This window comes from Microtus ochrogaster, chromosome X, assembly GCF_000317375.1.
Source record: "Microtus ochrogaster isolate Prairie Vole_2 chromosome X, MicOch1.0, whole genome shotgun sequence".
In the NCBI taxonomy this organism is placed as follows: domain Eukaryota; kingdom Metazoa; phylum Chordata; class Mammalia; order Rodentia; family Cricetidae; genus Microtus; species Microtus ochrogaster.
The window spans coordinates 40,951,530-40,964,117 of NC_022026.1; the positions used below are offsets into that span (position 1 = coordinate 40,951,530).

Genomic DNA, 12,588 nt, shown 5'->3' on the forward strand with positions numbered 1-12,588 from the left:
AAACCCAAGAATCCGTGGTGCAAAAGAGGGCTCAGAAAGAAAAGAAAAATTCAAAGAATAGAAAGTGTGTTCGATGAAATTAACAGAATATTTCCCAAATCTAGGCAAGGAAATGGACACCAAGGCACAAAAAGCACTTACAGCCCAGGTAAACATGACCAAGGAAGAAATGCTCTACAACACATGATTCTCAAGTTGGCAAAGCTGCAGAGTATGGAAACAATATTAAAGCTATAAGAGAAATCTGCTACTGATTTGGTAGATCTGTCTGTGTGTGTTCCTTGGGGCCTATCTTCCACAGCATTCAGGATTCGATTTTCTGTATATTTAGTCTTCTATCAATAATTGGATAGAGGGAAGTTAGTTCTTCACTGAGTTTGTCTCAAGGACAGTTTAAAATTATGTCTTTTCATACTTCTTGACATTTTTGGTTCAAGATAAATAACTACTGTGATAAACTTGTATTAAAAGGTTTGTATTGGGACTGGAGGGGTGACTCAGTTGTTAAGGTTGTTAAGAGCCCTGGATGATCTTGTAGAGGAAACATGCCCCCCCCCCCCCGGCAATGCTGAAGCATGCATGGGGCAGCCCATTTATATTGGGTTTTGTGGTTTGAGTTGATAAGGATCACTGACCAGGTCTCTTCCTCGAGGAACAGGTTCCCCAGAGATACAAACTAGGATTTCTGGATTCAGAGTCCAGAGCATTAACCATTACACTGCAGGAATGATCCATCTTCTATTCCCAGTGCCCACATGACTCTTCACAATCATCTGAAGCTCTAGTCCCAGAGAATCTGATGCCCATGTCTGGCCTACACAACCACTAAATGTATGCGGTATAAGACATACATGCAGGCAAAGCATCCATCAATATACATAATTTTTCATTTTAAAGAGGCTTATATTGTCAACCAGAATCCATTAAGAAAAATGAAAATCATCATGTTTGACCTCTGAAGGGAACACTGGCTCATGCAGGTAACTCTGAGAGGTACAATGTAGCTGGTTCTGGAAATCTGAATAAAAGAAAGACCTGGAAATGTTCAATGTTACTACCAAGAGATGCCATTGTCATGACAATATAAGGCCAAGAAGTAAACGGTAAAGACCAGACCCCTCCTGCCACAAAGTCTCCCTGGGACCCCCATTCTCCTTTTAAGTCAGACCTACTATGGAGCGAAATGGCTAGTGAAGTAAAATTTATAGACCCTTAGCTCCAAAAGCCAAGAAAAGTTTCTACATCAGAATACATGCTAACTTCAAGTACACAAAGTCACTGGTCTTTTTCAATTATAAACTATCCATAAGCTACCAAGTTTGTGTGTAAAATTCCTAGATTCATGGACCTGGATCCTGTAATCATTAATTTGCAGGAACAGATGCCTTAAAATGTCTAACCCAATTTGGGAATAAGATCAGTGCAGATGAAATGTGTATCTACTGAAAATACGCTTCAAAGCTAATGTTTGTGGCATCTACCCAAGATGCCAGTAGTAACCCCATCTCCAAGTTATGATAACCAGAAGTTGCCTCTAAACATGTCCAAGTGTCAGCTGAAGGTCAAACTTACCCTAATGGATCTTAAGTGTGGGCCCCATGCCCAGCAGTAGGTGGCCAACACAAAGAGAACTTAATGGTGTTCTTGCAGACTTGTCTCATATCACTTTGTCTTTCTTATTTTTTTGTTTGTATATTATGGTTTCTTCTTTTGTGTTTTTATTGGTTTTGTTTAGGAGGGTACATGTGTTTCTGTGGTTTTTACTTTGTGTGTGTGTACGTGTGTTTAAATTCTGATTTGTTTGTTTTGGCTGCCTGTTTTCCATAGAGAAAGAAAGGACGTGGAGTTAAGTGGGTGCAGAGGGCAAGATCTGGGAGGAGTTGGGAGACAGGAACTGTGATCAGAATATATTGTGTAAAAACTTTTTTCAATAAAAAATATTACACTAGTAGAGAATATTAACCTACCATCTTATGTGAACATGTGTTGATTAAATGTTTTTATAAAATAAAGAAAAAGTATAAATTAGAATCTTACTTTTAGTATTGCTAGTCAGAATGATCATTTGGCCAACTCAATATAAAATTTGTAACAACTTCCAAAACACTGTCAGCTTTGCTTTGGAAATGATGGTTTCTTGTCTTTGGAGAGGTGTTCCTAGATTTTTTTTTCTGAACTCTTTTAAACTGTCATTACAACTAGATGAAGAAGATTCATGAATTCTGCTGTATCTTGGTGCATTCCTAATTAGAAAGCTAAAACTAGTGAGGTTTTTTTTTATTGCTCCATATTATTTTTCTTAGTTGTTTTCTGAATCCAAAGTTCTAAGATGACTAATTTGGAATATTTCTCAAATTTTAATTTTGGAAAATGGTAGATGAAAAACCATCAACAATTAGAATTTGGATTTGTTAGTAAAGGAAGAATTTACTACAAATACTAAAAAAGGTTAAAAATTATTTTCTTCTTGCACCCACAATTAACCTAAGAATGTTTGACATAGTTGTAGCTAATGTTTATTTATGTCTTTTATAAACTCAGGAGAAAATCCAATAGCAGTCAAAACGGCACAAAGAAAGTTAAGTTTTTCAAAGAACAATTAGTCAGGTGAACGAATTAGAGACGTCTTTATGAGGGAGGGGGTGCATTTTGGGGATAGGGATAAAACTGGTGCCAGGGAAACTCCCAGGAACCCACAAGGATAACCCCAACCAAGACTCCTAGAAATGGTGGAGAGGGTGCCTGAACTGGCCATCTACTGTAAACAGATTGATGACTTCCCAAATTGCCATCAGAGATACTCTATCCAGTAACTAATGGAAGCGAAGGGAGAGATCCACAGACAAGCACTGTGCTGAGCTCCAAGAGTCATGCAGAAGAAAAAGAGGAGAGATCATACCACCCAAAGGGTCATGATGGGGGAACCCACAGAGACAGCTGACCTGAGCTCACAGGAGCTCATGGACAGTGGATCAACAGTCAGGGAGCCTGAATGAGACTGACCTAGGCCCTCTGCATGTGTGACAATCCTGTAGCTTGATCTCTTAGTAAGGCTTCTAACAGTGAGAGCAGGGCTTACCTGGCTTTTGGAAACCTGTTCCCATGCTGAATTACCTGGCCCCACCTCAAGGTAAGAAGAGGAGCTTGGCCCTGCCGCAACTTGATGTGCCATGCTTTGTGCAAACCCATGGGAGGCCTGCCCCTTTCTGAATGGAGATGTTAGAGAGTTCAGATTGGGGGGGGGGCTTAGATACAAAAGGGGAAGGGACCTGAGATGCAGGGGGGAAACCGGTTGGTATGTAAAATAAATGAAAATGTTATTTAAATAAAAAATTAAAAATTAAAAAAGAATATTTCTTTATAAAGACCTTCCACTGTCTAAAATTTCTGTGTAGTGTGAAGTGACATTGTCCTCTGAGTCTCTTAAACCCCATCATGTATTTCTTAACACCCCTGAAATGGCTAGAACTAGCCGTGGAAGATGTCTGCTCCAGAGCGTTTCATAAAAAGCCATGTGATAAAGTTATTTGGCTTCTGAAAATTAAACTGTATTTTTGTTTGCATCTAGAAACTCGATAGGAGCATAAGATACTGAAACGAATTGATGTAAAATGACTTATGAAGTACTCACTGCCCCCCCCATCTCCTTAATCCTCTCCTCATGTATTTGCTATAAAGACTCTATAATTAGTAGCAATATAAAGTTAAGCAAAAAAAATGTGTTTTAAAAACATTTTAGGACATTTGAAAACATAGGACAGCCAGCGCGATACAGAGAAAACCCTATCTTGTGAAATAAAACAAACAAAAAATTAAGTTGCTAAGCTCAGTTGGTAAGTGCTTGCCTAACAAGCATGAAGTTCTGGATATGATATGACCTTTGGCCCTACATAAAAGCCACGAGTGGTAGAGGCAGTACGGTCAGAAGTTCAATGTCATCCTCAGTTTCTTGGCAAATTGAAGACTAACTTGTGATACATGAGACCCAACACTTCCCTTATTAAAAAAAAAGGAAAGGAAAGGAAAAAGTTGATAATATAATGAAAATATTTGGAAAACCCAAGGATAGTTTACTTTGGAGAAAACACAGTATATTAGTAGCTATAGCCTTTGTGGTTTTTTTATTTTATTTTATTTTATTTTATTTTTTGCTTTCTTTCAGTTATTAGCTTAAACTCGCATTAGAATTTAAAGGTGCATTTAGCAGAACATCAACTTCACTATGATTATGATAACAATAAAATCAATTGTGTCTGAATGTTTTATTGAAGACCGTGCTAGCTGCTGTAACAAGTAAAGCAGCAGTGATTACACCTAGAGAACACAAGTTCAGTGCTCCCACAGCAAGTCAATGTGGATATCTTTAGTCACTGGGCAAGCAGCTGCCCTCCAGGAATATTTGTCACCTTTAAGCCTTTGAGTCTCATCTCGGGGTAAATAATGTTTAAAAACATTATACATATCATCAGTATTTTAAAATTTCATGCATTTTATGTATTTGGTGTGCGCATGCGTGTATGTGCATACTAGCTTGTAGTGTAGAAGTCAGAGGACAACTTTCAGGAATCAGTCAGTCTTCGCCTATTGTGTGGGTCAGGGAATCAGGTCATCAGGGTTGGCAGTGAGTGTCTTGACCAACTGAGCTATTTCATTGGCCTTGCATCAGTTTATTTGACACTCCCAGATGAACTGAGAAACCTCCATTCTATCCACAGGCGATGGGCGAGAAGCAGCCTTGTGGGTAGACCTAGAATCAAGGGCAGCTGGGACGTGGAGTGCGAGGCTCACCAGGTTCCTTCAGATGCCCACTCTTCGTAAGGGAAGAGGAAAGGGGCGGACTATATGCATCCAAAATGAACAGCTTTCTTTAACTCAAAGCAGTTTAGAAAAATCAGGAATTACTGTAGACTGAATTTTGCCTCCCTACAGCACACATGTTGGGTGTTCTAATTTCCAGACCTCAGGATCTAATTTTATTTGGAAATAATATATAATAATTAGAATTGAAGTGGCAATGGAGTGCGGTGGGCTTTTCCTCGAATCTGACTAGTGTGTTTGAAAAAAAAAAAGAGGAGCCATGATGTGTGAAATCAGTCATGTGACAACACAGGCTTAGATCAAAGTGGTCCATCTATAAACCAAAGTTTGCTAGACTCTTCTTACAAGCTATGAGAGGCATGGATGGAAGGGTTCCCCTCTAGAGACATTGGGTGAAGCATGGTCCTACAGACACCTTCATTTTAGAACTCTGAACTTGAAAACTGTGACATGACAAATATTTTCTACTGAAAGCCACCTGGTATGCAGCACTTCATTGTGGCTGTCCTAAGGAAGAAAAATAGTAATCAAATGCCAATACCAATAGTACAAAGTAACATGCCAATTTCCCACTGACCTTGAACTTCTGCATTTCCTTGAGTAATGTTGGCCAAAGGATGTGTGGCTGATGATGGGGTAATATGAATGTAGCAAGTTTGACAAGTGTATCTGTAGTAATAGGAGCGGTGGGGCTGTGTCCCCGGCACCCCGCTGCCCGCAAGCTTATGCCTGAAATAACAACACACAAACTATATTCATTTAAATACTGCTTGGCCCATTTCTATCTAGCCTCTTTTTAGGCTAACTCTCGCACCTGGACTAGCCCATCTCTAATAATCTGCTGTAGCCCAGAAGGTGGCTTACCAGGGAGATTCTAGCCTACATCCATCCTGGGTCGGAGCTTCATTGCGTGTGCCTCAGAGAGCAGAGCTCTTGCCTCTGCCCGCAAGAGTGGAGCATCGTGTCTCTCTGAGGCTAGATAGAAATGGACACAGCCCCGCCGCTCCTATTACTACATGTATCCTTCAGTGATGATCTTGATTTCAGGCCAAACTCCCTCAAAAAGACATTTGTGTGCCTCTGTATCTTCCTCTATGACGCTAATCTTCCTGCCATGCTTCTTTTTGATTGTGAATTTGAGAGATGCCCAAGGCATTAGTAAAGCTTCTTTAGTAAAGTCACACTTCTGACTATGTCAGGAGTGTGAATATACAGATGACTAGCACAGGAGGAAGATACCTGGGCAAGGGGAACAAGGCCTGCCCTAAATATGGACAGCACAGAGCCATTGGCAGGGGGCCCAGCTGGAACAAAAGCTGAAAATGAAAGAAGGTGGGCAAGCTCAAGGTTTCATTCATTCATTCATTTTTAAGGACAGGGTCTTGCTACACAGCCTAGGCTGGAATGAAATTTTTAATCCTCCTGCCTCAGCCTCTCAAATTCTAGGATTACAGGCATATGCCACCTCATTCAGTTCTTGATTTATTTCTTCTGAATTAGTGTGCCCATTACTGTCTATGGATACCAGATTACATTTTCCAATCTTGGAAAGAGGGCATAAACCAGAGACTCTCTCCAGGGAGCTTTTCAACCTGTAGCAGGGGCTGCATCATTGGTGTTTCTTGTCCTGTTGAACAAATGGCAATTATGAGACTATCTAGCTTATATTCATGTGAGCCAGCACACCCTCTCAGTCTGTTGGCTCTCTTCTTCTAGCCCCTTGGTATTCTAAAAAGACTTTCTTTATATTCTTGACATTATTTTTAAAAGAAAGTATGGAGATACAAAAAGGTTTTTTTATCATTTTAAAAAGAACTTTGGGGCGGGACATAATGCTCAGTTGGCAGAGTGCTAACCTAGTGCAGACAAAGTCCTTGCTTCAATCACTTGTACTGAATTAGACACGATGGCACATACTGACATTCAGGAGGTGGAGGCAGGATGATTGGAAAATCAAGATTATTATTACCAATACAACAAGTTCAAGGCCCAGCTAGGCCACGTGAGTCATTGTCTCAAACAAAGAAATGAAAGGAAGCTTCATTCTTTGTTTGATTCACACAAGTACCATTTTAAAGCATTTATACTGAGTACATCATATAAAACTAAGATTGAAAGTCTAAAGTCCATAGAAGAATGCAAATATATCCAAATCTATTGCCCTGCACAAAACTCAAGACCAAGTGGATCAAAGACCTCAACGTAAATCCAGATACACTGAACCTGATAGAAGAGAAAGTAGGAAGTAGCCTTGAATGCCTTGTCACAGAAGACTACTTCTTGAATATAATACCAGTAGCCCAGACACGAAGGCCAATACTCAATAAATGGGACCTCCTAAAGTTGAAAAGCATTTGTAAGGAAAAAAAAAACCCCACTGTCAATAAGACAAAGCAACAGCGTGCAGAATGGGGAAAGATCTTCATCAACCCCACATCTGACAGAGGACTGATATTCAAAATATATAAAGAACTCAAGAAACTAGACATCAAAATACCAAATAATCCAATTAAAAATGGGGTACAGATTTAAACAGAGAATTTTCATCAGAAAAATATCAAATGGCCAAGACACACTTAAAGAAGTGTTCAACATCCTTAGCTATCAAAAAAATGCAAATCAAAATGACTCTAAATTATCAGCTTAAACTTGTCAGAATGGCCAAGACCAAAAAATGCTAATGACAGCATATATTGGAGAAGATATGGAGGAAGGGGAACATTCCTCCACTGCTAGTGGGAGTGTAAACTTGTGCAGTCACTTTGGAAATAGGTATGGTGGTTTCTCAGGAAATTGGAATCAATCTTCCTTAACACCCAATGACTCTTGGGTATATACCAAAAGAATGCTCAATCATACCTCAAGGACACTTGCTCACCTATGTTCATAGCAGCATTATTAATAATAACCAGAACTTGAAAACAATCTAGATGCCCATCAACTGAAGGATGCATAAAGAAAATGTGATATATCTATAAAATGGAGTATTACTCAGTAGAAAAAAAACAACAACATCATGAAATTTGCAGGCAAATGGATAGAACTAGAAAAAAATCATCCTGAGTGAGGAAAGCCAGACCCAGAAAGACAAATAGAGTATGTACTCACTCATAAGTGGATATTAAATGCAAAGCAAAGGATAACCAGGCTACAATCCTCAGCCCCAGAGAAGCTAGGTAACAATAAGGAACCAAAGAGGGATACAAGATCTATCTCCCTGGGAAAAGGAAAAAGATGAAATTTACTGGGTAAACTGGGAACAGAATGGAGTAGAGAGGAGGGGATGGGGGTTGGAAACATGAGGGATCAGAATGGCCAAGTTGGGGGCAGGGTGGACTGTGAGATGAATAAAAGAGACATCTTGATAGAGAAGACCATTATGGGGTTAAAGAGAAACCTGGTTCCAGGGAGACTTCCAGGAACTCACAAGAATGACCCCAGCTAAAACTCCTAGCAATAGTGGAGAAGGTGCCTGAACTGGCTTTCCCTTGTAAGCAGATTGGTGACTTCCCTAATTGTCATTATGGAGTCTTCATCCAGTACCTGATGGAAGTAGATGTAGAGATCCACAGCCAAGCACTGGGCCAAGCTCTGGGAGTCCAGTTGAAGAGAGAATGGAGTGATTATATGAGCAAGGGGTGGGGTCAAGATCATAAAGGCAAAACCCACTGAGACAGCCGACCTGAGCTTACAGGAGCTCACAGACTGGACAAACAGCTAGGGAATCATCATGAGACCAATCTAGGCCCTCTGTACCTGAGTGACAGTTGTGTAGCTTGGTTTTTTGAGGGGCCCCTAGCAGTAGGAACAGGAACTGTCCTTGATGCAAAAGCTGGCTCTTTATAACTTATTTCCTATGGTGAGATTCCTTGTTCAGCCTTGATGCAGTGGGAAGGAGCTTGATATGCCATGCTTTGTTAATTCCCAATGAAGGACTTACCCCATCTGAATGGAGATGGAGGAGGAGTGGATGGAGAGTGGGCAGAAGGGAGATTGGGGGAGGGAATGGAAAGAGAGGAGGCAGGAGACACTGTGGTTGTTACGTAAATTAAAATAAAATCTTTTTTAGATCTAAAGAAAAATCTTTTTAGATCTTAAAACATCTTTTTAGATAAACAACTTAAGCTTTTATGTTTCTCAACCTTATCAACTTTACATCTCTTATGTAAATTTCTCTTCTGAATTTGTTAATAAGAAAAACTATAAAACTATAACTACCTAGTCTTCAATCCCCATCAGAGACCCTAGAAGTGGGTAAGCAGGAAGTGCAGAGAAAGCAACTTCCTAAACTATAAAAACAACAGAGACATCTGGCTGCCTGGACAGTCACTCAAGATTCCTCTGCAACACTGGGGTATCCATCTTTGGCCTACAGGCCTAGATGATTTGCAAAACTTTTCTATAAAGCAGGAAATTTGAAAAACTATTTCACCTTGTTTTGGCAAAATTTGGCAGGCTTTTTCCTTTGTGTCCTGCATGTCCAGTTTGAACAGCATACTTGTTAGCAGTTAAGGCAAGGGCAGTTTCTTACCCAGTGCTTCACTTTGCCACAATAAAAGCAAACTCCATAGGTGGTTCTTAGAGGATGATTATCCTTTTTTGATGTAGATTGGTGCTGACATGTCTCACTGTCTTGAAAAACTTTATGTTATTAAAACATCTTAAATGCCATATTCTGTAGGTCTTTGAAGTGTTTTAAGATTACCTATCTATCTAAACTATATCTCTGTTTAACCTTGAAAACATATCTAACATGATTACAAGTTTGATTATTATAGATGACTAACTACTAATCTGCATTTCCTAATTATTTTAAGTAGCTTACAAGGACTGTAACTTTACATTTTAAAATGAGTTGCATAGGTACAATACCTTAAACAAGAATAGAAACATATATAGTATAACAAAAATAACCTTAAATTTCTATTAATATACAAAAATATCTTAAACAAGAATAGAAGCATATATAGAGTATATTCTAACAAAAATAACCTTAAATTTGTATCAATATACAAAAATCTATATCAATGTAAAATATTTGAGATCAATGATTGTTCAAAAGCAGAGACATAAATCCACCCCTTTAATCCATCATTTCTATACTATATGCCTCCTTTATCCCTTCAGAAAGAGATCCCTGAATCTAATCTCTTTTGTTCACCTTTTTACCTGACCATGACCATTAACAACTTATAACCAATTCCCTTAAACAATGGCAAGCATATATAACCCACCAAATGAGCAAAAGCCTTGCACTCCACCTCTTGGGAATGTATGTATCATGTTGTCTAGACTGCTTCCTGTTGTCTGGGTGTGATGGCATCTTTAGAAATTTGGGATAGTTTGGGTTTAGAAAATTGGGATAATGCTCAAGTCCTGGGAGAGCTAGCTGTATTATTTTTTGTTTTTAGTCTCTGTGTGACAGAAAAGTGTAGAGCTTATCTGAAGTCTTGGTTGGATAGTCTGTGAGGCTGGACCATCTCTCAGCAGCTTTGAAGTCATTCTGGATGCAGATTTTTTTCATATCATTTTTTATTGTTTGAGAATTTTGTACATGCATGTAGTATTTTTTAATTTATTTATTCATTTATTAAAGATTTCTGCTTCCTCCCCGCCACCGCCTCCCATTTCTCTCCCCCTCCCCCAATCAAGTCCCCCTCCCTCGTCAGGCTGAAGAGCAATCAGGGTTCCCTGCCCTGTGGGCAGTCCAAGGTCCTCCCCCCTCCATCCAGGTCTAGTAAGGTGAGTATCCAGACTGCCTAGGTACCCACAAAGCCAATACGTGCAGTAGGATCAAAAACCCATTGCCATTGTTCTTGAGTTCTCAGTAGTCCTCATTGTCCGCTATGTTCAGCAAGTCCGGTTTTACCCATGCTTTTTCAGACCCAGTCCAGCTGGCCTTGGTGAATTCCCGATAGAACATCCCCATTGTCTCAGTGTGTGGGTGCACCCCTCACGGTCCTGAGTTCCTTGCTCGTGCTCTCTCTCCTTCTGCTCCTGATTTGGACCTTGAGATTTCAGTCCAGTGCTCCAATGTGAGTCTCTGTCTCCTTTCATCGCCTGATGAAGGTTAATATTCAGGAGGGTGCCTATATGTTTTTCTTTGGGTTCACCCTCTTATTTAGCTTCTCTAGGATCACAAATTATAGGCTCAATGTCCTTTTTTTTTCTTAAAACACACAAATTTTAAAGGTATATATCTGCATTAACACAAGAATGGAATGTGCAGTATGTACAAATCAATTTAAGATTAATTTTTTCTTTTGTGTTTGAGCAGGTAAAAGGCATCTCTCAACTTTGTAAGTCCATTTGGACTATATAACCAAACTCTATCCATGCCATATGAAAGGATGACATATAACTAGTAAGTCATGAGGATTCTCTAGTGAACAAGACTTACCATGTCTCATCCTATCTCAGAGCAGTTATCATAGTACAGAGATCAGCATGATGTCACCTATCTTGTAGTCTTTTGGGATTTCTTTTTTCGTGTCCATAGCCAACATTTTTAGGAGGCATTCCGCAATCAAATCTGATTTCATTAATTTTGAAGAGAACCAAAACTTTTTGCTTTCTGTGGAAACAAAAGCATAACTTTTCCTAAAAGCAACATATTTGCTGACTTCCATTTTTAAATCAAGACACTCTTAAAATATATTACTTGGTTTAAATTAGCAGTCTCTATAATCTAATGTCTCTCAGCAGATATTACTTTTGTACATTAGCATCTAAAAATTCAAAGTCACCAAAGATGCCCTGTGTATTTCCCATCTTTACATAATTTATTCTTTTTATATTACTTTGCTCTTTTTTAAAAGACTTTATTATTTTTATTTTTAAACTTTATTTTTCTATGACTATCTATAACCATTTTCTTCTTATTTATTTTACTTCTAAATTCATTTTTAAACACACACACTGTCACCTGCTCAGTGATTTTGTCAGCCTGAACCTGGTTTTATTTTGGCATGTCTGTGGCCTCCTTTGACCAACTGAGCCAAATCTTAAGCTATGATAGTACTATTGCAAGAATCTGTTCAGCATATGATACATAGGCGACTGGCTCTGCCCTTCTCAATTCGTGAGAGCCTAGTCTCATATCTGCGGGTACAACCCATAGCTGCATTTACCTGCCCCATGGCTGGGAATTTGGAGTGTCTGACTGAAGCAGGAGTTGTACCCAGTGCCTGCTGCTCAAGTGCTCAGCTATACAACAGGGCCTCTTAAAAGGGTTGTTCCTTTGTACGCCAAGCCTATTCTAGAGACTGCTTTCTCAGGCCCTATGTGGATATTCGAACATCCATGTTGGTCACCAAATGTAGACAGATTTTTCTTTGGGCTGCCAGCTCACAAAAAATAACAAAAAGACTTTTTTTTTCTTTTTTCTTTTTTTTCTTCTTTCTTTTCTTTTTCTTTTTTCTTTTTTTCGAGACAGGGTTTCTCTGTGTAGCTTTGATGCCTGACTGTAACTAGCTCTTGTAGACCAGGCTGGCCTCGAACTCAGAGATCTGCCTGCCTCTGCCTCTGGAGTGCTGGGATTAAAGGCATGTGCCATCACTACCTGGTGACACAGAGACTTCTTAATTAAAGCTGGCCTTTTATCTTAGGCATGTCTCTACTTGCTCTTATAAGTTAAATTATCCTATTTATATTAATCTATGTTTTTTTTTTTTTATTTTTGAGACAGGGTTTCTCTGTGGCTTTGGAGCCTGTCCTGGAACTAGCTCTGTAGACCAGGCTGGTCTCGAACTCACAGAGATCCACCTGCCT

The 12,588-nt window shown here is 39.3% G+C and overlaps 1 pseudogene; it reads right to left on the bottom strand.

Moving 5' to 3' along the window:
• Window positions 1-12,588, bottom strand: part of LOC101996429 — a 54,356-nt pseudogene that overhangs the window by 3,666 nt on the left and 38,102 nt on the right.